At 36.3% G+C, this 25,867-nt stretch overlaps 1 protein-coding gene across 6 annotated transcripts in view; it reads left to right on the forward strand.

Moving 5' to 3' along the window:
- Positions 1-25,867, forward strand: part of LOC150082178 (uncharacterized) — a 168,383-nt gene that overhangs the window by 50,182 nt on the left and 92,334 nt on the right. Inside the window, exon 1 of one of the 6 annotated variants that reach the window (XM_090379155.1) lies at positions 16,802-17,117. The exons of 3 other annotated variants lie outside the window; for them this stretch is intronic. The gene's annotated coding sequence lies outside the window, so the exon portion shown is untranslated. Of the gene's footprint in view, positions 1-16,801; positions 17,118-20,964; positions 21,067-25,867 lie in introns of those variants that run through there. 2 more of the 6 variants (XM_090379156.1, XM_090379157.1) reach the window with 2 other exon arrangements.

Below are 25,867 nucleotides of genomic sequence, written 5' to 3' on the forward strand. Positions count from 1 at the left end.
TGATCTAACTCTTAAAGCAAGTTCAGGGTGGTTTGACAAATTCAGAACTTGACATGGAATTCGACAACTGATTGCTGAAGATGGAAACTTATTTCAGAGAGCTCAGGTTATTAACTCGTGAATAGATTTTGATAGTTGTATTGAACAAAAATGGCCTTTACAAGGAAAAGGGTACTTGTCTGTTATCCTCCAACGAGTGTAAGTTAAAGGTCTATCATAACCAGATTTATTTATGTTACGTTATGTTAGACTTGTAACTTATGGTTGCAGGAGTAATAAACAAACAAATGTTCTTGTTTATACCCAGGCACGACCACCAGGTCAGAGGAGTTTACAAATAAGCTATGGATACAATCTTTAACCATATTTAGACGCAAACCACCTATTCAGGTTGTCGGCAACTTGAGCAGGTTCATCAACAGTTAAACTATCGACATCAAGTGGGCCAATGCGATTCAACCCCTTCCTTCTACTGTTAATATAAGTAAAGAAGTCTTGGCTTTCTTTGCCAGAGATTTCTCGTAATCTGCATTGGCTTGCCTAACCTCCTTTTTGACTTGATTGCAGACTAGTTTATATCTTTTGTATCACCTGATAATTTATATGCATTTTTCTTTTCTGCCATGTCTCAACAGTTCATCTGACATCCATTTCGGTCTAAGCCATGAACAGTATTCTTTAGTTGAAAAGCCAAGTAGCTTCTATGATCATTTCTCTGAATGCTTCCTATTTAGAATTTGTTGTTGGTAACATCGTTACAGTAGTTGGTCCCACTGTACAGAGTTTAAAAACTGTCTAAGACCACTGTAGAGTGCTTTACTCCTTACAGTAGAAGTCTGTTGTGCTGACTGTACTGTGTATTCTTTACCACATGGCTTTGAATCATTCACCTGGATCAACATTGATGGAACATTTTTTTGGGTTCAAGTTTGCTCGTGCACATGGGATTCGGATGTTTTCACGAGCGTTTAGCTTTTGCTTTCCATAGTTACTGTTGAACTTACTGTTGAACACTTAAAAGTGATGACTTTTCTTTCATTTCACTTGCGAATGCCCGTTCAATAGTTTTTTCTGAGCTAGGCATCACATTTAAGCAGATTTAATACCGCAAGTTTTTCTAGAACTTTACTATTGAGACGCCGAGCAACTAAATCTGTGAAAGTTTTACTTAATATGGATTATAATAATGAGCTGGGAGACATCCACAACCCTCTCTCATGCCATTAACAAGAATGTTAAAGAATATTGGTAAGTATTAACGCCTACTGTTCTAGTAGGATGGCTTATAATTCGTGTAAGGTTCTGTAGAATGGTTGATAACTGGAGATCTTGGTGTTAAGGTTTGTCTTCCCAAAAGTTCCATACTTGTTCAGTAGAATTCAGGCTTTGGAACCTCGGTTGCAATTCCATTCGTAAAATATCGTCATTTTGAAGAAAATTTCCTTCGCCAGTTTTTCTCTGTGGGCGAGAGCAGACAGCATTACCGTCCATTAGAAGTTCTAACGGACGATATCTCATATGATGTTCCTTCCCCATATGAGAATACAAATGAGTAAGGTTGGGGAGGAAACAAGAATATCTGACTGTGGATTGACTGGGACTAATTTTTTTGCAATGCGGTGAGGAGGACAAGATGTATGAGCTGCCTTGCATAGGCCATTCTACAGGATACAATGCGGTTGGAAATATTCCGTGCCAGGTAGGCAACTAATCAGAAGAAAGTTGCCGTGCTGCCATCTCTCCTTGACAGTTAGGCCATATCGACGTAGAGCATGTTTTTTTCTCTCTCTCTCTCTCTACGCCATTGGCCTAGTTTTATATCAAGGGTCGCACGGCTTTTCTTTGTTGTCCCATAAACTCTGGTTTTTCATTCAGTAAACAGGCAAAATGTCCATAGAATACACGCAAGTTACGGACACGTCACACTGAAGCTTCAGCCTTCGTTAAAAATAAAATTTAAAAACGACTTCCTCCTTTTGTCCGTGTCATTCCCACTTCTATTAAGCCAACGACTCTCTACCGGAACAAATCATTCAAAAGGTGTTTGTGCCACTGGGCAACGAAATTATTCAGACGTGCTCGTCATCCGTGTTCATTTTCATTAGTGCTTTAGTCTATGCGCACAGTTTCAGCTTGGTTTACAAAAGGGAAGATAAAGATATGGAAATTCGACTATATCATGACTTTTTCCCGCTGGAGTAAATTGTTGTTCTATATTGTTATAATAAAGTGCCATCTGAAGTATGTAGTGCAGTATCGAGGCAGCTCTGTGAAAATTAATGTTCCTTATGAGAACTGTAGCAGCAGTACCTAATCTTGAGCCTAACGTATTCTCCGAAGCTCTTATGATGTTTCCTTCCCCCTTTCAAATTGTGATTATGGATTGCAGAAAGTGATGCTTTTTTAAATGAGTATCTCCGCTCCCTTTACCAGTGTCTTGCTTCCACTTTGAATTGTAGGCACCATAGATCTATGGTATTAAAAGATAAGAACTCTTAAAGTTTAATTTATTTTGTATACAAAAGAAATCCTAGAATGAGAAGACGTTCGGTTGTCATTCATGTGCAAAAATCTAATGGCAATTAAACGAAATTTGTCGTACTTGGCCATGGAGGATGCGCAGTAGAACAAGTCGTTTGTGTACATCAGGCGATTAACCTGTAGGAAATAATAAAATACGCACAATTGCTTTCTTATCTCTTTCTAAGGTTTTTTTTTTTTTTCTCCAAAAAGAAAATATAAAAGCAAGTGCTGTAATTGATAAATCTGGATATCCCTTTTCTGCTTTGATCCTGATGCACGTGCGTGTGAAAAAGTTTTACATCACTGTCAACTGTGATTCAGAACCAAATATAGTTTCTTTTGGAACACTGCGAAAGTTTGGACGTCATCATGAGTGACTCAGTGCACGTTCATTAGTATTAAGTATTATGTTCAGTAGTATATTTTCAAGGCCACTTCTAAACTTCCTGGGTTGCTGGTATTTATAATTTCTTGGGAAGTTCACTGTTTGTGCAGTTCGCCAGTGGAGATCTCTTTTGATCTAAACTAGTTATCCACAGTATCTTTGATAGACCATACCCAAATTGTGATGCTTAAAATGCAGTTGTGGCAGATATTTCAGGAAGTTAAAAATTGAATTGTATATTTTCTCAATAACTAAATTTTTTGCAATTAAATTTTGGACCTAAAGTGAGTTATTGGATTTCATTTCTTGTGTGCGAGCTTTTGGATAAATGTCCTAAAATGTAACCGAAGAAACAAGTGCACCTACGGTGTCATGATTAGCAAAAATTACATTACACCAGATATCTGACACTTCTCAATATCATCAAAGACTAGGAGATAAGAGATATTGGCATATCATTCGCATTGTATGGTAAAACAGTAATAACAAATTTGCAAATGGTTATTGTGTTTTTTAGACTACTCATCCGCTTACGAAAGAGTGTATTAGAAATCAGTCTGCTATCAGGATTGCACTTGATTGTGCGCAGAATAATTTTTTAAAATTTATTTTTGTTTAGAAATCATACGTCCATCTGTCCTTTGCTGTTAATTTTGACATCCTTTTGCAGTGCCCTCAAGATGGCAAAGTTTTCAATTGTGTCTAATTATAGTATAGTAACTTTCTCTTCGCATTTCGAGTTGATAGAAGATAGTATAAACTGTGTTTACTTATAACGAACTGTAATGTCAGTAATTCATAACATTTGTTTGACACGTAATTAGTAATCATGATTTTGAAAGGGCCGACCAAAATCGAACTTTGGTTACAGTTACTCTTCCTTTTCTCTCCCCAGTTTTCAAACATAACATTTAACCCTAAACTACAATACAGACGTGCAGTTTTAGGGATGCTTTTACATACCTCTGATTCCGAGAGACTGCTAATATTTGTAAAGTTATCTCTGATAATTGCTGTCACCATAATACTTATGTCTTTTAAAACCCAGTTAACACTGTAAGAGTAACAGAGGTATGTGAGGATAGTGAAAATAAATAAAGAATATAATATAATATATATATATATATATATATATAAAATGATAAAAGTATATTTTTATTTGTAATATAAAATATTTATATTAATATGAAATATAATTAAAAATACAAAATAAAATATAAATGAAAATAAATAAAATTTCGAAAAATGTCATATTGGTTTGTTGTATATCAGGGGTCGGCGATCCGCATGCGGCTCTTTGATCATGTAACTGCGACTTTTTAACTTTTATCCCACATGAAGCAAAGTTTGAAACGGAGTTAAGAGGACTTAAAAATCAAGGACACGTGGAGTGCAAGACTAAAATGCCTTAAAACTGAAATTGAGTTTTTGGAGAGGCAAAAGGGTGCCCTTGCAAAAGCAAAAACAAATTGTGTTCGATGCATGGAGTAGCTAACCGGACATATATATAAATTTGAAAATATTTGCGTTTGGACTTCTCTCAGTTTGTGGTTCGACGGGCAAATATTTTCGAACATAAACTATATTAAAAATAAATCAAAAGAAACCGTCTGAATAATGCGAGTCTCTCAGCATGCTTAAAGATGAAAATCACGGCCTACTTCCCTGATGTTGAAAGATTCGCTCAAGAAGTTCAGCAGCAAAAGTCACATTAATTAGAAATATTATTAATAAATAATATTTCAAAAAATATATTTTTTTAATAAAACACCTTCCCACTCTATTCCATTTCTTAAAAAACTCCCCTTCCCCAGCTTGAGCTGAAGTGCGGCTCTTCGGATTCTCTCTTCTTTTTTTTTTTTTTTTAATTAGATCAAAAATGGCTCTTCACTCAAAGGGGTTGCCGACCACTGTTGTATATCCTTCGTACCCATTTTCTTGATTATCTTACAGTATATCATGTTAAATGAATATGTTTTTTCCATACTAAATTTTTTTTTGATTCTCAAGGACCATTGTTATGTACAGATATTTTTTTAGAACCTATAGTACTTAGTACCGTGCATGGGTTGAACGTTGAAAAGTTGAAAGAAGATACTTGTTGACATTAGACTTGAACTTCTGTTGATTGTAATTTTCAGGAAATACATAAGAAGGAATGTTGTTCCAGAAAACGGAAATTGAATGAGTAAATGCGCAAGAAGAAAAGTTGGTTCTGTGAGTTTCAACTTGGACAGTAAAAGGATGTTGACTTGTTGCGGCACGTGTTCGGACTTCTTTGAAAGATAGAGCGGGGATTATAGAAGCCGATTCAGAAGAACAGTGCCCATGGAAGTATCTATAGAAAGGTCTATGAGACAGAGAGTGGGAGACTCTATTAGAGATGAGGCTGTTGCGCGGTAGCACAGTGGTATCGTCACCGTCCTCCCCACACCGGGTGGAAAAGGCCGAGGTTCGAATTCCGTCGATGACGCGAGGAATTTTAATGAGCTTTTTTCACTCCGTGGCTGAGTTAGTCGGTCTCAGACACAATAAATTTATGGGTGACCTTAATATCATAATTTTTTTTTTTTTTTTTTTTTTTTGGTTAGAGATGAGACATTAATTAACCTAACTGTCCTCTTTTGAACGGAATCTAGAAGCCTGAGAGAGGTTTTGGTGGCACCGCCCCCAGATGTGGGAACAATATTCCGTGGTAGGCCGGATTTGCGATTTCTACTGAGTCAACAGTTTGGAAGAAAAGTAACGCCAAGAGAAAAAGAGAAAACCAAGTTTTTTAGATGCAGAGGAAGCAATATTTGTAATGTGCTTTATTCCAAGAGAGAAAGGTGAAGTCAGGGTAATCCCAAGATCTTGCCTAGAACTCAGAGCGTCATCAAAGATAAACATAGGAGCAGAAGAATCTTTTTTGTGAGATATAAGACAGGACTGAGTTTTAGAAGGATTGAAATTAAGTTATCTTTGCCCCACTGGAGAATTATCTGGAGATCAGCATTTAAGGAAATAGTAGTGAATATTCGAGAAGTTGAAGCTGTTTGAGCAGGGAAAGGTTTCCCAAACTGGAAGATGGAATGCAATGTGCTATCGTGAGCAAAACGATGGATAGGATTTCCAGTCAATGTAAGAAGGTCATTAATATACAAGAGGAAAAGAGTAGGAGAAAGAACTGAATCTTGGGGAACACCAGCATTAGTGGAGAAGTTAGAAAACAGAGCCGTCTACCATTAACCAGCGAGCGGTCAGAGATAAAACTGGATACCCAATTACAAAAAACAGCTGGCAAACCATAGGATGAAAGCTTATTTAGAAGACCTTTATGCCAAACACGAACGAAAGCCTAGAGCAACTGCTTGTGTTTCACCCAACTTTTCCATTGAATTTGTCCCTAGTTGGGTTCCTAGAATATCACCAGTGGACTGACACTGACGGAACCCATACTGGCGATCGTTCAGTTGATCAGACGGAATGTTTTTAGATAGTTTAAAGAGTTGGTGGTTAATTGATTTCTCCATTACTTTAGAAAAAGTAGAAGTAATTGAAATGGGACGATAATTGGATTGGAGGGATTTGTCATATTTTTTAGAAACTGTCTGGATATGAGCAAATTTCCAAGCAGAAGGAAAAACACTTTTGGAATAAGGAAGGGAAAAAAGCGGCAAAGAACAGAAGTAAGTTCAGGAGCTCAGGTTTTGAGAACAAGTGGAGAAATACCATCAGGACCTGGAGCTTATTATTATTATTAGCCATATGGTGCATGGAAGCCTGAGGCTTATGCTGCACTAGCCAAAAAAAAAAAAAAAAAATTCTGAGTTACCCTGAGAGAGAGAGAGAGAGAGAGAGAGAGAGAGAGAGAGAGAGAGAGAGAGAGAGAGAGAGAGAGAGAGAGAGAGAGAAGGGAAATCACCAAGAAAGAGAAGAATGATGATATCCAGCTCAGCTTTCTTAGCATCAGATTCATCAAAATCCTTCTGACATCCTTTTGACGGAAGACCACAAGAGGCATTGAATGGAGTGTACGGGGAATGGTTTGATGTGATTCACCAAGATCATCAATACATGAGTTGGAAGGAAAATAGGATGCTAGCAGGTCAGCTTTATTTTTAGTTGATGTGGCAACAGAACCATCTGGTTTTGACAGAAGTAGGAACAGAGATGGGCAAAAATTGCAGCCAATAGTTTTGGCAAGAGACCAAAATGATCGGCTACCATTGGACAAGAAGCTAGTTTCCTGCTCTTAGCCTGTTCGAAATCTAATTTGGCCTGATTAATAACTGCTTTACAAAGTAAATGATGCTTAATAATAATTTTTATTATTACGCAATGTCGCTTATAAAAACATAGTACTGGAAATATTTTATAATAAAAATTCAGAAAAATTATACGATTTCAGAGAATATAGGCTTAGTGGTTCGCTTTAAAAATATTAAGCTGAAAGGGCTTCGCTAAAAAAAAATTTTACGTTGAAAAGGGTTCGCGATAAAAAATATTATGTTGAAAGGGGTTCGCGAGTCAAAAAAGGTTGGGAACCGCTGAGTCATAGACTATCCATATACTGTATATGGCGCAGATGATGGGAACCACAGGGGGCGCCTGACCCTAATACTATGCACACTATGTAGCTGCTGCACTGGATATTGTTTGTTGTCATGCGCTGATTAGAGGAATGAATGGTCAATGTGGCGGATGCGTAAAAACCAAATTTTCTCTGTTCGCACATAAAAGTCGTTGTTTTTTATTCTTTTTTTTTCTCTTCTCTTTGTTATGAATTATTATTTGCTGAAGCACCTAAAATGTAACGCCCTGCTTATATTAACTAACTTGTTAAAGTTCTGTGTGGTCCTAGGAGGAATATCCAGCTGATATTTTTGCCAGTTCTAGATAAACTATTTGAAACCGAAAAACATGCAAACTAATATAATTTGTTTTAGCAACTCAAAATTTAATTTAGAAATGCAGGCAAACTTGTTAAAATTGGCCAATAGTTATGAAAGGTAGTACTATGATTACATGTGTTTTTTAACGATTCATATAGTCAATTACAAATGAGGAATGAATTAAATTGGAAAAAAAACCGGATAATTTGTATTTTGTGCCAGTCGCAATTTATAAATGCATGCTATTAATGAATTATATTCCATTATCTGGTCAGTTTATAAAATAAAAAAAAAAACATTTGATTTAGAGTTCGAAGTACCGTAATTGAATTATTTTGCTCACATAGCTTGGGCAACTAGGGTATCATACTAAATGCAAATACAGCAATTTTCGTTCAGTGATTTAATTCGCTTTCCATCACTGGGAAGGCGTATATGCATAATGCGTCTGTTGTCTCCCTGTCCATCCATCCGAATATAATATCTCGATTCTTAATGGATGGATTTTCATAAAATTTTATATTTGGCTCTTAGAAAAATTTGTCGAGCCATCCAAATTTTCATTAAAATCGGGCCAATAGAAAACCGGTAATTGTTATTTCTTCTGTCCGCCCTCATGTAAAACTCAACTCAGTGGATGGATTTTCATCAAATTTTATAATCAACGCTGGTAGAAAGACGTGTAGAGTAATTCCAAATTTCATCACAGTTGGACCAATAGAAATCCGATAATTATTATCACTGGATAATATATTGTTTTTTTTTTATTTATTTATTATTATTATTATTATTTATTTATTTATTATTATTTTTTTTTTTTTGCCGTGCGCTGATTGGAGGAAGGAATGGGAATATGGCGGATGCACAAAAACGAAATGTTCTCAGTTTGCGTATAAAAGTCGTTGCTTTTTTCTCGTGTTTTTTATTTATTTATTTTGTTTGTGAATTATAATTATTACTTACTAACGCACCTGAAATGTAAGGCACTGCGTACATTAATGATCTTTAATATCAGTCAGTTTGTAAATGCTAAACACTGATCCTTTGTAACTCTCCCCTTCCTCCGCTAATTGAGAGGTGCTGGAGAGCATTCACCTATCAGTATCTCAAATTTCTAACATTTCTGGAATTTTTTTCCCGTAATGTCACTGCTTATTCTCTACTGGCATAGAGCATATTAAAAAAATTAGTAAAAAAATAATAAATAAATAAACATCTGAGTGCCCACACGCTTTTCGTTGGTAACAGTAAAAAAAAAATATAAGTGGATAATTTAAGAGTAGCTTGTCCTCCGTCGTTGCTAATGTCATGATTCTGAAGTGGTTAATAAGTACAACAGGAACTAGTCCTTCACGAATAGAAAAATACGGTCCACGAACGTGCCTTTGTGCATCGTTTGTGTAAACACGCTGTCTGATGTTACTTGAGTATTATCAATAGTTTTTTTTTTGTTGAGGGACAGAAAAGCTGATCTGTCCCTCGACAAAATTGACCAAATTATATAAGATTTCTTCTTCATTAGGAAGAATTTATGCTTTTGGCTGAAAGTGATTCCAATTCAATAAAACAGTAGTTGAATATTTGAGCTTCCGAAAGACTGTTTCATCTATATACGATATAAAGCAAAATAAATAAATATAAAACGTTTTATTGTTTAATAATTCTCCTTATTTTTAATATAGTAGGCATTAAAAAAAAAGTAAAATAAATAAAGTTGTGTTTCGATATCGGCGAAATCAAGCCACAAAACTATTCGTTGGATTCTGAAACAACCCTATACAGTGTATTTCAGAAAATCAGTGGGTTGACTCACTTATTCAAAAGGAGAAGCTTTGGTCTCAGCTATGTCCTCTCATAACCACAACTTCTTTGGAACATTCATTAGTGTTTCGTCATGGAGATGGAAAGGAACTCCCTTATCCCATATATTAAACCCCTTCAACGTACTATCAACAGATAAAATTGTATGACGGTGTTGTTAGTCAGATTGCATAATGATGGTGAACCTTTTTTTTTCGTTGTGTTATTGAAAAAGTACTCACGGAAGTACGCGTAGAAAATAAATCACTGTGCAGAGATAGTTTGGGGGGGGGGGATTGCTTTAAAAATGTTATGAGTTGAGCATCAGTGTATCCATAGTATATATATGTGTTATGTTTTTTGCTACAGCACCGTTGCAGTCGAAATAAAAAGTTATCTAAAAGGACTAATTTAGTAAGGATTTTAAATTTACTGATTAAGCACTAGTGGGTGTTCAAATATACGATAATGGTAGTGGAGAATCAAATGGGGCTTCCCTCTGTTGAAAGTAGTCAATAAGTAGAGTAGTGATACACAGTCGGATAGCCTTATTGTGTGTAATCACAGCTTTCAAAACACTTTTTGGATATGCTAGAGATTTAAATAAGCAATTTTTGTTCTTTTTAACTATATTAGTTTTATCCATAGGCCTGACGTAGCCCAGTGGTCAGGAGCGAGAGTGCATAGCACGCGTTCCTTGAGTGGACCGGGGTTCAAGCCCGTGACTACTAAATACGATAAATATTTGTATTGACGATTTATTGTAAACTCTACTGACTTGGTTGTCGTGCCGGAGTATAAACAGAAAATTTATTTATTTTATCATAATATGATCCTGAAGATATACACTTAAGTATAGAATAACTAGATTATTGGCGAGTGTTGTTCGTTCTAATCTTTGTACATTTTCAGCCTACTTTCCAAAAATGCAATGCGAGCTTATGAAATCACCTTAAACTCGTAAGTTTCAAATAACTTCATTTAAAGTTCCATTCTAATTTACAATACAGGAGGGATTTCATTTAAGTGAACCAGTATACTAATCGCCTCCCATGCTTTCTCGTATATATTGTACGACCAGATCTCACTGCTTATAGTGACATAACACAAACATCAGTTGGTTATATGTAAAACTACAAACAGACCCCTACTTCTGGGATCCCTGTTTGTAGTTTTAACCAGAGAGAGCGACTTTTCGTAGTGGGGATGGGGCATCGTATCCCCACCACGAGTTTCCGTCTCCACTACGTGGAGGTAGGTCACTACTATCCATGTTCTCAATCAGATAAGTTAAGCTAAAGACAATATATATGTACCTGCAGGGAAATCACAAATAGGTCACACTTGGATCACTAACTACCTATCAAGTTCTGGCACATGTCAACAGCACAGAGCCAACAAAATAGGACTATCAGTCCACATGCCATGATCTTAGTGTCTAAGCAACGCTCTCCAGGGCACTGCGTTGGCAACAAGCCTGTTAATTGACCATTTCATTTAATCACTCCCAGGTGGACTGCTGAGTCACCTCACCCCCAGAGCACTGCAAAACGAATATACTTCTACTCATAGTCTGTTCTTCGCCTAACAGCATCAAGTGCATGGTCGAAATTAGGGAACTTGTAATTTAACTGCAGCATGCTCTGAGGGGAGCTTCCTCCTCCAGCAGTTCGCACATCTGGGAGGATCGCTAAATTTTTGACATCTCTTGAAAGAATGATCTCTGCCTCCACAATGCCCACAGAAGATGTTACTCTTACAATGACGCGCCGCATATCCAGAGGCTATGTAGAGACAAGGAGGTCCCGCAATCTGTGCAAGGACCTGTCCATATATATTCTTGCCCTGGTAATCAGGGCCTTCCTCACACGACCAGGACACAACCACAAAGTTGTAAGTTGGTCTGTCTCTAGCTGTATTTCTGGTCAACACTTGAACCATTAATCGGAATTGATGTTTAAGGATTCTTGTATCTTTCAAGTTCCTTCACCACAACTGTCTATAAAGGGTTCTCGGAGGACTTTCTGATCTACATCAAAAACTACCAATTAAGGTCTTAATTTGTAGTACTTTGCAACCCCCATTCAAGTTCTACAACTTAGAACAGGTAGTAATCTTATGTGCTCTCCACCATTACTCGTTTATCACAGATAGGTCTTTCCGGAAAGAATTTTAACATAATTTAACACTGAACACACAAAGTTCAGGAGCTCTGCTTTCCTTTCACTGTTGGCATATCTTTTCAATATGACTTTCACAATAACAGTCTTAGGTTTCTCGCTCTGTGGTTCATCACAAACTATATCAGCAAAAATCCTAGGTTTCATCCGGACAGTTTCTTGGGCTTGGGACAATCTGACGGCTAACTTGTTATTTTCAATCTCAGTCTGTAACACATTGTCTCCAATTCATCCCAAAAGGATAGAATGTCTGCTGTCACTTGATTCGAGAGATCTAAACCTTCATTCAAAACACTGCGTAGCCTTTGCATGGTATCAATCAGCCTGACTAGGCCACCTGATCTTTGTTTTGACTGGAAGTTAAGACAAATATAATAACTCAAAGCAAAACCAAAATTTTAACACGAAATTTTGAAATGATGGAATTAATCGAAAGTAATTCACTCTGCCAGCTGGGATTGTCCCCAGCTGGCTGGCCCAGACCACGTAAAAGTGAGTTCTTCAAAGCAAATTGACGCGTGGGGAAAAAAGCGAAAAATAGCCGTTGATAACCAGAACGATCACCCGAGATTCACAAAAAATCTACCATTAATCAAATCACTTTGGCACCTGGGTCCCTACAGGAGGGATATTAGAGTACCTTGAGAAGTGTACTCTAAGGATATTGGAATGTCTTGCTGTTATTTCAATCCACCATCTTGCAGCAAGGTGGCCGCCAGCCAGATTATAAATATTGAAATGCCTGTGTCCAGTTTAAACCAAAATTTCAGTATATGTGAAGAGGTCCTGGAGCATCCTATCGTATTACGATCTGCCATCTTGAAACAAGATGGCAGTCATTCCGACTAAGGAAGGTCCTAAGTATTCTAACAGTGGTATTTTTATTTGTACTTGCCATATAGAAACAAGATTGAAATAGTCTCCATTACTGATTACATTGAACGAATTGGAAATTAGACTCCATCAGCGACTTAGAACGTCTTTTTTAATTTTTGTATACAATGAACTAGTAAAACAGTATTATAAATTAACTGTTAAGAACATTCCAGATGCTTCGAACCAAACTTCAAATTTTAGTGGTTTCCTCACTTAGTCATCTAACATGAATTCTCTGAAACTGCCTACTGCTCATCGCGAATAATTGCTTGTCGCGAACAACAGCTACACACGAATCCGTGTCAACAGGCTTCTCACTGTATCTCTCGTGTTTTTTTTTTTTTTTTTTTTTTTTTCAAGCAAAACATGAGTATCGGGTCCCTTTATAGTAATTGTTAATTTTCTGACAGATTGCATTTCTAATAAAAATTACAGTAACAATTAAGATTCCTCGCTATTCAATCACAAGTCGCCAAAACTGATTTCAGCAGAGAAAAATAAGATTCTGAAACGATAGTAAATCAGTGTTTCAGGTGTCGCACAAAGATTACCTTATGCCTATGGTTAAAGAGATCGAAACCAGTTATAATAAATAAATTTTCTGTTTATACTCCGGGACGGTCAGAGGAGTTCACAAGATAGATAGAATATAAGAAACAGCACCGTATTCAGTAGTCACGGGCTTGAACCCCGGTCACTCAAGGCACGCGTACTTGTGCACCGGCGCGCCTGACCACTAGGCTACGGCGGCCTGGCTTATAAACATTCGTGACATCATGTATTGCTAACATTTATTCCAGTAATGTTCACTTAACCATATTTTAAATTTAATTGGTATCCATTTGCGTTTTCAGTTTATATTCATACAAAATAATTATTTTTCTGGGATTTAATGTTTCATAAAGTGCGATTACAAAAGCCTCCGTCAATATGAACGTGAAGACTGCATCAGTATAATATGGATAGAATTATTCGGGGGTTTTCTCTCAGCGGCATCATATACTGTATTAAGCTTTTCCCCATTAACTGGAAAAACTACGAAAATGCTGGTTGTTTTTCGGATGACAATTATATTTCCTTATTTAACATTTCATCATCTAAAATGCAATCCCACGCCGTCTTACATTTAATTTTGATCGTATAGAATATTGTCATGTTGGGTAACAGGAAATTATAGGTAGATAGATCACTACATATACAGCAGTTTGTGAATTTTCCAACAGCAACGAAAAACAGGCCCAAATAAGTTGAAATTATATGGAATGTTCCCTAAAATAAAAAACGTCTAAATTCAAATTTCATATATTCAAAACATTGCACTAAATCATAAAGATACATGATGCAGTAATTCATCAAAGATTTCAAAGCAAATGTAGATCTAATAAAAATACAGGTGTCCCAGAATAGTGTAGAGGTTGTGCGACATCCCTTCTTAATAGTTGGAATACCGAAAACTTTACGTTATATTTGTTAAAAAAAAAAAAAAAAAAAAAAAATCCCTACAAAACAGCTTGTCCAGGAATTAAAAAAAGGCAAATGACCATTCTAGTTTAAAGTTCTCCGACTAATTTTTTACTCTTCTGAAAAGTGATAATGATCTTCACGAGGTGATTATGATAACCGGCAAAGCTCATTTTCACTTAGGGCTTTGTGAATAGGCATAACTTTGTAATATGGGCCCCTGGACAACCACGTGGAATGCAGCAGAGGTCATTGTATGAAACATTAGTTTCTGTGTAGTGTTGGAATAATGTGCGCCTAATCTTGGTTCGTATTTTTTGGAAGGTGACGAAAGCTACGCAGTCGCTTTGAATGGTCCACGTTATTGCGCAATGATTGCAACATTCCTGCAATCACGACTGGAGCTTTATCAAAGGCATCAGCACATTTGGTTTTAACAAAATAGTACCGCTTGCCACGCTGCCTTAGAAACAATGGCATTGCTTCAAAAAATGTTCCCAAATTGTGTCAAGACTCACAGTTCGGTGAAATACACTGGCAAACATAATTTCCTGATCTGTCAGTGCCAGATTTTTTTCCTTTTGGGTTCCCTAGAGGAAAGGATTTACAGAAATAAACCAAGAACAATAGGTATCCTTAAGAAGAACATTCATAATGGAATAAATGACATAAATTCAGATGTGTGGTGGCAGTAATGCAGATCGCAGTTCAGTTGAAGCAAACTTCTCATAGATACAGTATTATCTTCCATAACTGATACTTATGAGAAATTTTGTTTAAAGTTACTGTATTCTTTACTTTTACTACTCGGGGAATGTCATAGCTCTTACGCACTTCATTATTAAAATAAGATTTTATTAACGAGCATTCCATTTAGACCTTTTCTTTCTTTCTTTTTTTTCTTGCCCTCTCCTTTTTCCATTATATATGAGGTCAGCGTTTTTACTGTTTTGGCATGAAATTTTTACGGCCTAATGATGCCCTTCCTGACGCCAACCCTCACCCTTTATCCGGGCTGGGAATATGCGGTGGTCATTCCCTGACTTTCAGCATCCTCCGTATTTGGTGGTCACGAGCTCGAACCCCGGTCTAATCAGGAAGCGTGTGCTACGCACTGCTGCTCCTGCCCACCTGGCTACGGAGGCGCCCCATTTCGACCTATAACCCTACTTATATGCAAATAAATGTGCAAATTATATGCAAATAAAATCACTACTTTTGGGATAGTGTATGTATAATATATAATTAACTAGAATGTCCGTTTCTCAGAATTAAATGTTGGAAATCGTTGGAGAATAGTAGTTTGAGGCAAAATATTTTGAATGTATATTCATAATAATGAATTCGATTCAGTTTCCCCCCCCTTTTTTTTTTCCTTTGTGGATTTTGCATTGATTGACCATAATTTTATTTTCCAACAAATCGTCGTCACCGAGTTGTTGGAAAACTATATTGGGTCCATTGTTATATGTCTTCTTGTTATAAATCTCTGAAAACTTCGATTAGTTTGCTTGAAATTAGTTATTAAACGATGTTCTTCATTATCTTCATGTAGTAGTCCAGGACTTCGTTAGACTCTGGCCAAAGATTTCTCCCACGATTTAGTAAATGTTGATCCTGTAATTTCATTCCATGCTTGTGGTATTTTATAAACACATCTCTGATTGATTGCTTTTAACGATTCTATAAGATCTAGGAAATTATAGGTAGAGGAAAGGAGAGCATTAGCTAAGAGGGCTTGCAGTGTACATATTAAAAAAAAAAAAAATTGTTGTTATATTGGCAAAAGATATTAAAGCATTCAAACCTACGTTGTCATAATTTTTGGCATAATATAAAAAAAACAAATCTTTTGTGACTGTGATGTTGCAAAGACATTCTCATTGAAGAAGTTGTTAAGAAAATACCACGAAACGTTTGATTCCGTTATGTACAACTTGGAAATAAACATAATTATAGCAACGTAGGTTTGAGTGCTTTATTATCATCAAACAAAGTTTTGTATATTTGTTTTGATAAAGAGCTGCCTGTTCTGTTCTGAGGTATTTTAACACATCCTGAAACAGCTATCAAATATCTGAAACTCGAGCCCATTTCCATAAGTATGCTAAACGCTGCATGTTTATTTACATGCCGGTTTCCATCTCTTTAATGAAATCCGGCGTCCCTCTTGTTATTCACTTTGCTAATTCGATTAGGCTCGTTCAGGTTTCAGAACATAATATAAATATATCTGATTTAAAAAAACAAACAAACCAGAATTCGTAATTTAATAATGCGGAATTTAAGTGCACGCCAGGATTTATATTTAACAGAAGGGTCCACGCCTATAGTGTCTAGTATTTTGATTTGGGATAGCATCTTTATGAACGAAGGTATTTTCAGATAAAACGCAAAAAAAAGACTGTTAAACGAAAATTGAACTTTCAACTGGAATGGTTTCTACTAATAAGTACACTTTAGAGAGCCGGGCATATTTTGAAACTTCTGTAATTTTTACATAATGCGGAGCATCAAAATTCTTGAACGACAGGTCGCTTTGCAGCGCCATCTGGTGGCAATTCACAATACAATTATTCCGGATGACTCATCCAGCTTATTGCCACACTGTTTGGTATTCTTGCTGCAAGGCTCATTCTGTTTCAAGTTTCAGCTGCCTTCACGCGGAACGCTAGAGACCCCTCTAGTAGGTGGCGTGGCGACCTCGTGCAGGCTTATGGTGGCAGCCGTACAAGAACTTTGAAGAGCGCGATGAGTCATCGGCCAGAAAAACCTGCCACTTCAGCCTGTGCTATGGAAACCAGGACTGCACTGAAGTGCTGTAAGCTTCTTTTATCCCGATTTAACAGTACAGGGTTTGTTTTCTTATACGACTTTCTTTCCGTGTGCGTCTTGAAGAAATATCCACAAGTGCTCCGGCCATTACTCTCGCTTCAAGCGGTGATGTGACACACAACTGACTTTGCAAACTACGAAATGGTACGGAGACCCTGTTGAATTTCAGCCAAATTTTCAGAGGTGAGTAGGAACGTTCACGTGTAAAAGGGGCGAACCCTACAGACCCGCAGTGTTGACAAAAGTCGTGTTGTCTTTTTTGTTTGGGTTTTCCGCTTCTGTCTGGCCCACCGTTCATCTCATCCTAATTGTTAGCTGGTAACTAAAAAGTTCGAAAAGATAAATTTTATTTAAGAAAAAAAGAACAAAGAAATCCAATGAGACAAGAATCGATGAAAGTGAAAGATATACATAACCTTGTACAGTATTATGTTTTTCTGTCACATTTTGCGTGGCTGGAAACTTTTTATTATTATTTTTTTTAATTTAGTGAATAAATTTTTTTAAATAGAAACTTAATTCTGCACACTTAGACATGCTTGTATTATTCGGATAAGTAATATAATTATAATTCATATATAATAAATCATAATTTTTGTCTTTTGAGTAAACACTGGCCGTAATGTGATATTACAGCCAGTGAATGTGATAATCCCCACTGTTGAGCACACCACTATATCCACCCATCTAATGGACATTATATAGTCACTCTGGCCATGTTTCAATAGATACCGTCTTGACTATTTTAACATGAATCACAGCACTTGACCAAGTTTCTATTCAAGATGGATCAGATTTCAATCCAGTTCAGTTCTGTTCTCTTCAATCAATTGAGTTTCCCGCTCCCCTTTTTATTTTTTTTAAGTTAATTGCCCTCTAAGATCTGAAATATTTGAATGCAGTTTTTTAAAATTTTTCCCATTAAGTTGCATTCCGAAAAAAATATTGGTGCCTTGCCAACTGTTGCTTGTTCTGTTATTATAATGACCTGATGTGTAACGTTACAGTCCAGTGATAAACTCCTTTGTATCCTAAAGCTCCTGTGTCCATGTACTGTACCTTCTGTTACCTTTTCCAAAATGATTCCTTTATCTGTACGTTGATCTTTGCAGTATGCACCTTGAAGAATTTGATTGTTCGTTATGTTCGTGAAAGAAATTTGAAATTGAAATTGTATATAAAGAGATCCAATTTAATTGATAAACTTTTACATACGAGATGTGAAATAGAAAATTGAAATCCAAGATTATGTAGGGAATAATAAAGGAAACAAACTTTTATTAATAATCTATTGCTATTCACTTATCTGTTTCCTGCAGTTTTTAAAAACATTTAGACTCCACTAATTCTGTTTTGAGATTTGTTAGCATCACCTTATTCGTTATCAGTTCTTTGCGTTTCTAAGAGATTTTATTTTAGGAACTCTATAAAACAAGTGAATAATCGATTGTTGTCGTTTTGTCAGAAACTGATATTCAAACAACTGAATATTCAAACAACTGGAAATTGCATACATGCGCCGAAGGATTGTCGTGTTAAAGTTATCATTCCCACAAGAGAGGACTTTTTGTACGAACCCAGTGATACCTTTGACATTTCATAAATTAAACAGAACCGTGTTAGTGTCTTAATATGGCTTCCAGAGGATGGTCTTCAGAGCTCGAAATTACAGTCTCTACAAGAATAGTATTTGAAATTTTTTGAGCATAGTAGAATTTATTTTCATGTACCATTCTTCGTAGCAGCTTTTACCTGGTTGAAAGTGTTATTAGTAACGTCCAAGGAGCTTTCATGTTTAATTTGGGATGCGAGTATAGGAATATTGCTTCTGCTTTTGGAATAACCTTATGAGTAATATAGGTTAGTGCAAAAGCATCATTTTAACGTAGCCATCTACCAAAGTAGTTAAATTAATTAATTAAATTGGCATCGTTTTGGTTATATCTCATATTGTGAATGCCTTCACAATGAATTGCCAGGCACCTCCTTAGCCAGATGGGCAGGAGCAGCAGTGCGTAGCACACGCTTCTTGATCAGACCGGGGTTCGAGCCCGTGACCACCAAATACGGAGGATGGGGAAAGGTCAGGGAATGACCATCCCATATCCCGGAGCAATATGGCCTTAGTTGCTAATGCTCCTAAAAAACCAAATAACAACAACAATAATGAATTGCCATGGTATTGTACTACCTCGAATAAGTAACACTTCACCAGTGGAGAAGACTGCTGTTACTTATTCTCAGCGGATACCACCACCCAGACGGAACCGTTTCAAAGCTTGTTGGCTTCTCCTCGGTGGGTGGGCAGGTACCCTGGTGTTGCAGTAGTGACAACCCAGTTATGAAGTATAACTTCACAATATGAGAGATGCCTGATGGTGTACATTAATATAGACTATAAAATATTTAAGGGCAAAGGCCTCATGCTACGAGGTAGAATGACTAACATAGGTTAGTGCAAAAGCACTAACCTATATGTTAGCCATCTACCAAAGTAGTTAAATTAATTAATTAAATTGGCACCGAGGAGAAGCCAACAAGCTTTGAAACGGTGACGTCTAAGTGGTGGTATCCGCTAAGTATAAGTAACAGTAGTCGTCTCCACTAGTGAAGTGTTGCTTATTCGAGGTAGTACAATACTATGGCAACTCGTTGTGAAGGCATTCACAATATGAGATATAACCAAAACGATGCCAATTTAATTAATTAATTAATTTAACTACTTTGGTAGATGGCTACGTTAAAATGATGCTTTTGCACTAACCTATATGTTAGTCATTCTACCTCGTAGCATGAACCCTTTGTCCTTAAATATTTTATAGCCTTATGGGTTAATTAACGGCCTCGCCCACGCAGTGTTCGCTTTTCACAACAGTACTTTTTTTTTTTTTTTAGTTAATTAAACTTTCCTTGCCAATTGGTTGATGCAGGGGTTGAAGTTTAAATAGATGGAAGCAAATTAAAATTATGAAAATGATAAAAAGAACCCCCCCCCCAAAGAATAGATGCACATAACTTTTGGATCGTCGTTTTTCATTCATTTTGAAACAGGAATTTTTGGAATACTGTAATCTGCAAATACAAGAGTTAGAAATGAATTAGTTATCTGCAGAACGTGGAACATTTTTGCCTACAGAAAATTCAGAAATCGGCCTTGTGGCTTAGTAGATTTGTCACTCGCCACATAAACTTTTGAAAAGGCTCAGGTTCGAATTTCGCCCACGAGGGAGGAACTTAAGGAGACAGACCTTTTCATATCCCCGACCCTAAATAATGCCAGGCTTAGGCGGAGGTGTAACAATTTTTTTTTTTTTAATTATTACAGTTTCTTGTAATGAACACGTATTTGCCCTATGGCTGCCTTCTTCAGAACGTTTTCCTTTGCTGAAAGAACGGGGATTGAATATCAGATTTGTGAGTTCCTATCTGTATGTGAACACTAGAACTCGACTTAAGATTACATACGGCAATTCCATCTTCGAATTTAATCATCTTAAGTGAAATTTAATTTCAAGACTTGCAGAATCGTCACAGTCCTTCGTGTTCTCATTGAATTAACAAATGCCTATATATATTTACGGTTATCTCCTACATTATCTGAGATGTCCATCTCCGACATAAACTACTGTAATATAGGATTGCGCATAAATTGTGCTACGATTTTATTTAATATTTGCAGAATCCGAAGTGAAATATTGGCAAATTAAATCTTTTTTATCCTTTCCTTTTACGAAATAATTTTCTTCAAGTAGAAACTGTTGACAAATTGCATGGTCAAGATTACTGCCATTTCTCTCTGTGAATATCAGGAGTGTATCCAGGATTTCCGAAGGGAGGGGATATATTCAGGATTTCCGATTCGAGGGCGGATATATATATATATATATTAACTCAGTAAGTCCATCACATCTCTTGCAAAACTTTTTATTTTTCTCAATCATGTTGAACGGACGGTTTTTAAATACTGTAGTATATCCTACAAATTTCAGCCAAAGAGAACCCCGTTACAGAACAGTGTTCCACCCTCAGTACAATTTCCAACTATTCAGAAAGATATGTTTTATTGTATGAAGTATTGCTAGAATGAGTGGTACTTCGAAATCGTAACTGCAAGGCTGCTGTGAAGGACGTAGTAAAATTGATTTATCTATTTATTTACTTTTTATGTTTGTTTAGTTTGAAGTAGTGGAGAAGAGTGTATTTATGTAAAATATCACTAGTATTTTTTTATTCGTTTATCTAGAATAAACAGGTCATGAACGTAGCATCCTCCAGAACTTAAGAATATTTCACAACCATGAAAATTTTCCTAGTTTAAACTAAAATTAAACATCATGTGAGCATATTGCTGAAACCACGGCAAGTATTTGTTTACATGGAACGACTGTTACCTATATGCAAGGTCCTCGCGATAGTATAGTGAATACATCCACTTCGGTCGATTTTGGGATGAAAAACCTGAGTTTCGGGTTTTTCGTCTCCCAAACCGACCAAAAAATGCACGTAATTATAGACACAATATACTGACGTGCCTGATAGCCTTAGCTGCTTTGACAACTACGGATATGAAGCACGTCAGTTTCCTGCTTAACACACAGCTGACCTGACATGTATTCAAGAAAAAAATAAGTAAAAAACATAAATGATTAAAGACAAAATTAAAAATAAATTCCATACTTTGTGGTTCCAACAATATGCTTACGTGAGAGGATGGTGGGGGTTAGTCTTAGTTTAATCATTTTGTGATGACTTTACTTTGTTTTTCTTTTCTTACATTTTTCCTAAAGCATTCACAACATTGACTACTGGTGTATATAAATTCCCTTCAGAATGCACACTCACCAACTTTTGTAACTACTTTACATTGATGATACAGCAACTTCTGCAAGTTGTAATGGCATAGAAAAAGCTATTAGGTGATGATGAGGATGTTCTTATTGATCTAGTTGGAATCAAAGATGAAAGATGCGTCAAAATATGTTGCACAACAGTGCAAAAAAAAAAGGGGGGAGGGACGTTTAATTTGGGGAATGTAAGAATATGAGTAGAAGAGGATGAGGTTGAGTATTATACGTTGACGTAAGGGAAATAGTAACAGCATTTCAAAGGGAAAAATCTGTAGATGCGTGGGAAAATTACAAAAAGCCAGAAGCTGCCTATTATTCAATTTGTTAATTCTGACAAAGAGTTTGCAAAATAATTTTACGCTCTAAGTGTAAGACAAATGAAGAATGACGTTACGAAACGGCGGTACAATAGGACGTTTTTGCACAACAGAACATCTTGTTATGCGGGCTGAAAAATCCCGAATAAATCTCGGGGAAAACTCTACCTACTCAGTTTTAATTAAGAGCGGGTATTATAGTGAATTCAGAGCAAGGCTCTAAATACACAATTACTTCATCGATAAATATTTTCAGCCCCCATTAATAGATATTATTTATTTATTTATTGAGCTGATAATTAATTTGGAGTTTTTAAATAGAATGTCGAACAAATTAAACTTTAAATAATTAAGGAAGCGGTAAATCTAATATAAATAGAAAGGGATCGGGGACGCATTTCGGATTTTTTTTAAAAACCAAAATTGGCTGTTTTTTTGCCATTCTTGCAACCGTTTTTCAGTGTTAAATAAAAACTTTTTTTTTTTATAAAACTCGAGACATCCGAATAATGAAAGCTGTGGAGAATTTGATTTGATATATCATATTAATCCCTCAATGAAGAATGCTTATTATATAAAACAGGAGCTGATGAAACCCATATTCGTTCAACAAGGTGAATAATAAAGCTTATTTCAAACTAGTCATTTTGACAGATTTGAAATATAAATTCTTTCCCACTTCCCGTTAGGACAACTTTGGACCCTTCCACAAATTTCGTTTTATTTGACTCTAAACACGACTGTCAAATGGATGGTACGTATAACTGGATCAGCCATTTCAGAAACATCGTAGGTTGTGTTTTTTTTTACGAAATTCAGGTAGCTGGAGTTATTATTATCATTAGCCATGTGGTACAAATTTGCTGCACCAGCCAAAAAAAAAAAAAAAAAATCCTGAATTACCCTGAGAGAGAGAGAGAGGGGGGGGGGGGTGAATAGAAGAGAATCACCAAGGAAGAGAAGAATGATGATATCCAGCTCAGGTCCCTGGTTGTGCGAAGCCCATACTCATCAGATGTGAGCCCCTGGAGTTGTTGAATATCCGAAAAGCAGCATAAAACCAGCACTAATACTCAAATGTAAATCTATTAAACAGACCCCTTTAATTGAACAGGCTCTGCATAAACAACTTAATTTCTACATATTAAGTTTTTATTGATTTATGATATCTATGAATTGATCGATTCAGTTGGAGGGGGAACTGGCTTGTTTGAAGACAGTCGATGGAAATAAACGCATCCATGTAGTGGCGCCCATAACCTTTACACATGCATTATCGTAAATTTGGTTTCGATCGGACTGTAAACACAAATGTTATTTGAGGGAAGGAGGTATAAACCAAACAGACTGCCTCCTCCCATTTTTGGATGAAATTTAAAAAAAACAAAAAGGTATAGGTGGGAGCAAAGCCGCTAAACAAGAATTGGATTATCTCAATTTCTTTGTATTAGTAATGGTAGCAAATTCTTTGAAAGAAATTTATAATTTTATTAATGCTAAATTAGCTGGTCTCAGGTTGAATATACCTCTGCTACTTTTCTCTCAAAATAGACCATACACACGTTACATACTCTATACAATGTTCATCTATACATGGCGTAAATTTCCTTGCATAACAACTAAATCCTCCACAGATAGCTGTTTTTCATATCTGCTTCTTTGATTTTATATGTTGTTGATACTGTAATATGTATACGGGGTGGAGCAAAGGTAGTTATACAATACACAGTATAGGTATATACATGGTGATTATTTATTTTTTTTGAAGAACATAAAATATTGTTTAGAAACAGAAATTAACACGAACTATATATAGAAGTGTTGGGAAATTCATGCCATAACATGTTAAAAGCGTCCTCTACGTTTATCAGTATTATATCGAAGTGTCAAGTTGCGAAGAATATGCTCCAACGACACAGAAAAAATTTCTCTGACATTCTCCGACACAAAAATTTTCATCTTCAATCATTTTCTTCAGTGCAGGAATGATTCGCAGATTCTTTTGAAATACCCTGTTGTTGGATAATCCCAGAGATAAAAATCACATGAGTTTAAATCAAACAACACTGGAGGCTATACACTAGCCCTTTCCCATACACCTCAGGATAACTGTTAGAAACCACTGCGTTTTCAAAAATTTCATCCAGGAACTCCAGGACAACTCTTGTAGTATTCAGTATTGCTGGCTAAATCTTCAAACCTTTCTCTACAAAGTAATGATGTTGGTGGGAAGAGTTTACAGCTTTCCAAACTGTAAAGAAAAGAAATAAGTATGATGAATAAAAAAAATCACCGTGTAGTTGTCTGCTTTATTTTTCTTTTTATTTGCAAGTAGATAATAGGGAGACATTGATGGCTGGGAATTTTCCTATAAAAATAAAGTTAAAAATAAATAATACCTAAAAAAATAAACAATTGTATGCCTATTTTTGCCCCACCCTGTGTAATAAAAAAAAAAATAATGAAAAAAAAAAGCAAGAATCAAACTTCTCATTACTTTGGTTAATTAGTTACATCAACATAAAGCACAGTTGTGTTCAGAATTTCATCTCAGTTCCCTTTACTCTTGTTAGTGGATTGGTCCTGTAGTCTATTATGATCATAAGCGAACTTCCACTGCTAAATATCGACAATAATGTAAAATATTGAGCTTTGCCTGTGATCTGAAGTTTAATGCGTCCATCAAGAACAAAAATGATGCAGACAAGCTCCAAGGCACTAAGTGCTTTTGCATCATTGTTTCCCTCAAATTATGTTAAACGTTAACCCATGCGCATAGACAAGGCTCCGTATGTTATTTCGCGACCTTCTGACCACTTAGCTATGCCCTCGTTTATTAATAGAACTTTCTACCAGTAACGAGACTATAAATTCTGTCCCCTATCCACAAAATTCTCGAACGTGTCCTGCACAGTGTTCTTTAACAACCATTAAAAAACCAACCGTCGGGCCCTCTGAACTCCTCCGTCCCTTTCCTCCTTCGCCCATCCCAGCACTGTCGTCACTTGGATGAACTTGAGGTATTGAGACAAAATAAGGATAGGATGGATGTTGTGCAAACGCCATTGGTAATAAGAACCTCTGTGACTACCACTCAATGACGTCAACACTACAGAAAAATTCACGTCGCCTGCTTATGGTTAAGCCCACGTAAATCATCCAGGTGTGCCTTGGTCGGGGGGGGGGGGAGAAACTGTCTTTAATAAAACACTAGCCTTGTTATTGTATTGCTCATAAAAAGATGTTTAAACAAAGTTTTCGGTGATTTCGTGTGGGGGGGGGACGGGTTAAACCCTCTACCGCAATTGACATAAAGATGAACGTTAAGCGGATATACGATCCCTAATTATTCAACGTTATAGCAAGGACCGGCCACTCTAAAATTCTTAAAATGAAGGATACACCGATTTGCAGTTATAAATTGGACCAGAAGAATGTGGTCTTTTTTTAAGAAAGCTGCAGATGGATAAAAATATCGTGGAAATTATTAATAATATATTTGTATAATTTGTACTCATTATTTTAGCTCCTTCACCTGCAAGTTTTATCACTTATCTTTGGCCGGCTTATTTTATTACCATTAGGGATGTAAGACTTCGTCTTTCAGACCAGTTTACTCGCATTAGGGATTATTCGTGAGGAACGTTTTGTGGACGCAGTGTATTGTGTAATGCCCTTTTCGGCTTAGGTGTGGAAACTATGGAAAATTTCCTCTCGAGTTGCAATTGTTTTCGAGGTCATTTCCGGACAGCAAGTTGCACATCTGTTT

Source organism: Mastigoproctus giganteus, chromosome 8, assembly GCF_048544385.1.
Source record: "Mastigoproctus giganteus isolate SK-2022 chromosome 8, ASM4854438v1, whole genome shotgun sequence".
In the NCBI taxonomy this organism is placed as follows: domain Eukaryota; kingdom Metazoa; phylum Arthropoda; class Arachnida; order Uropygi; family Thelyphonidae; genus Mastigoproctus; species Mastigoproctus giganteus.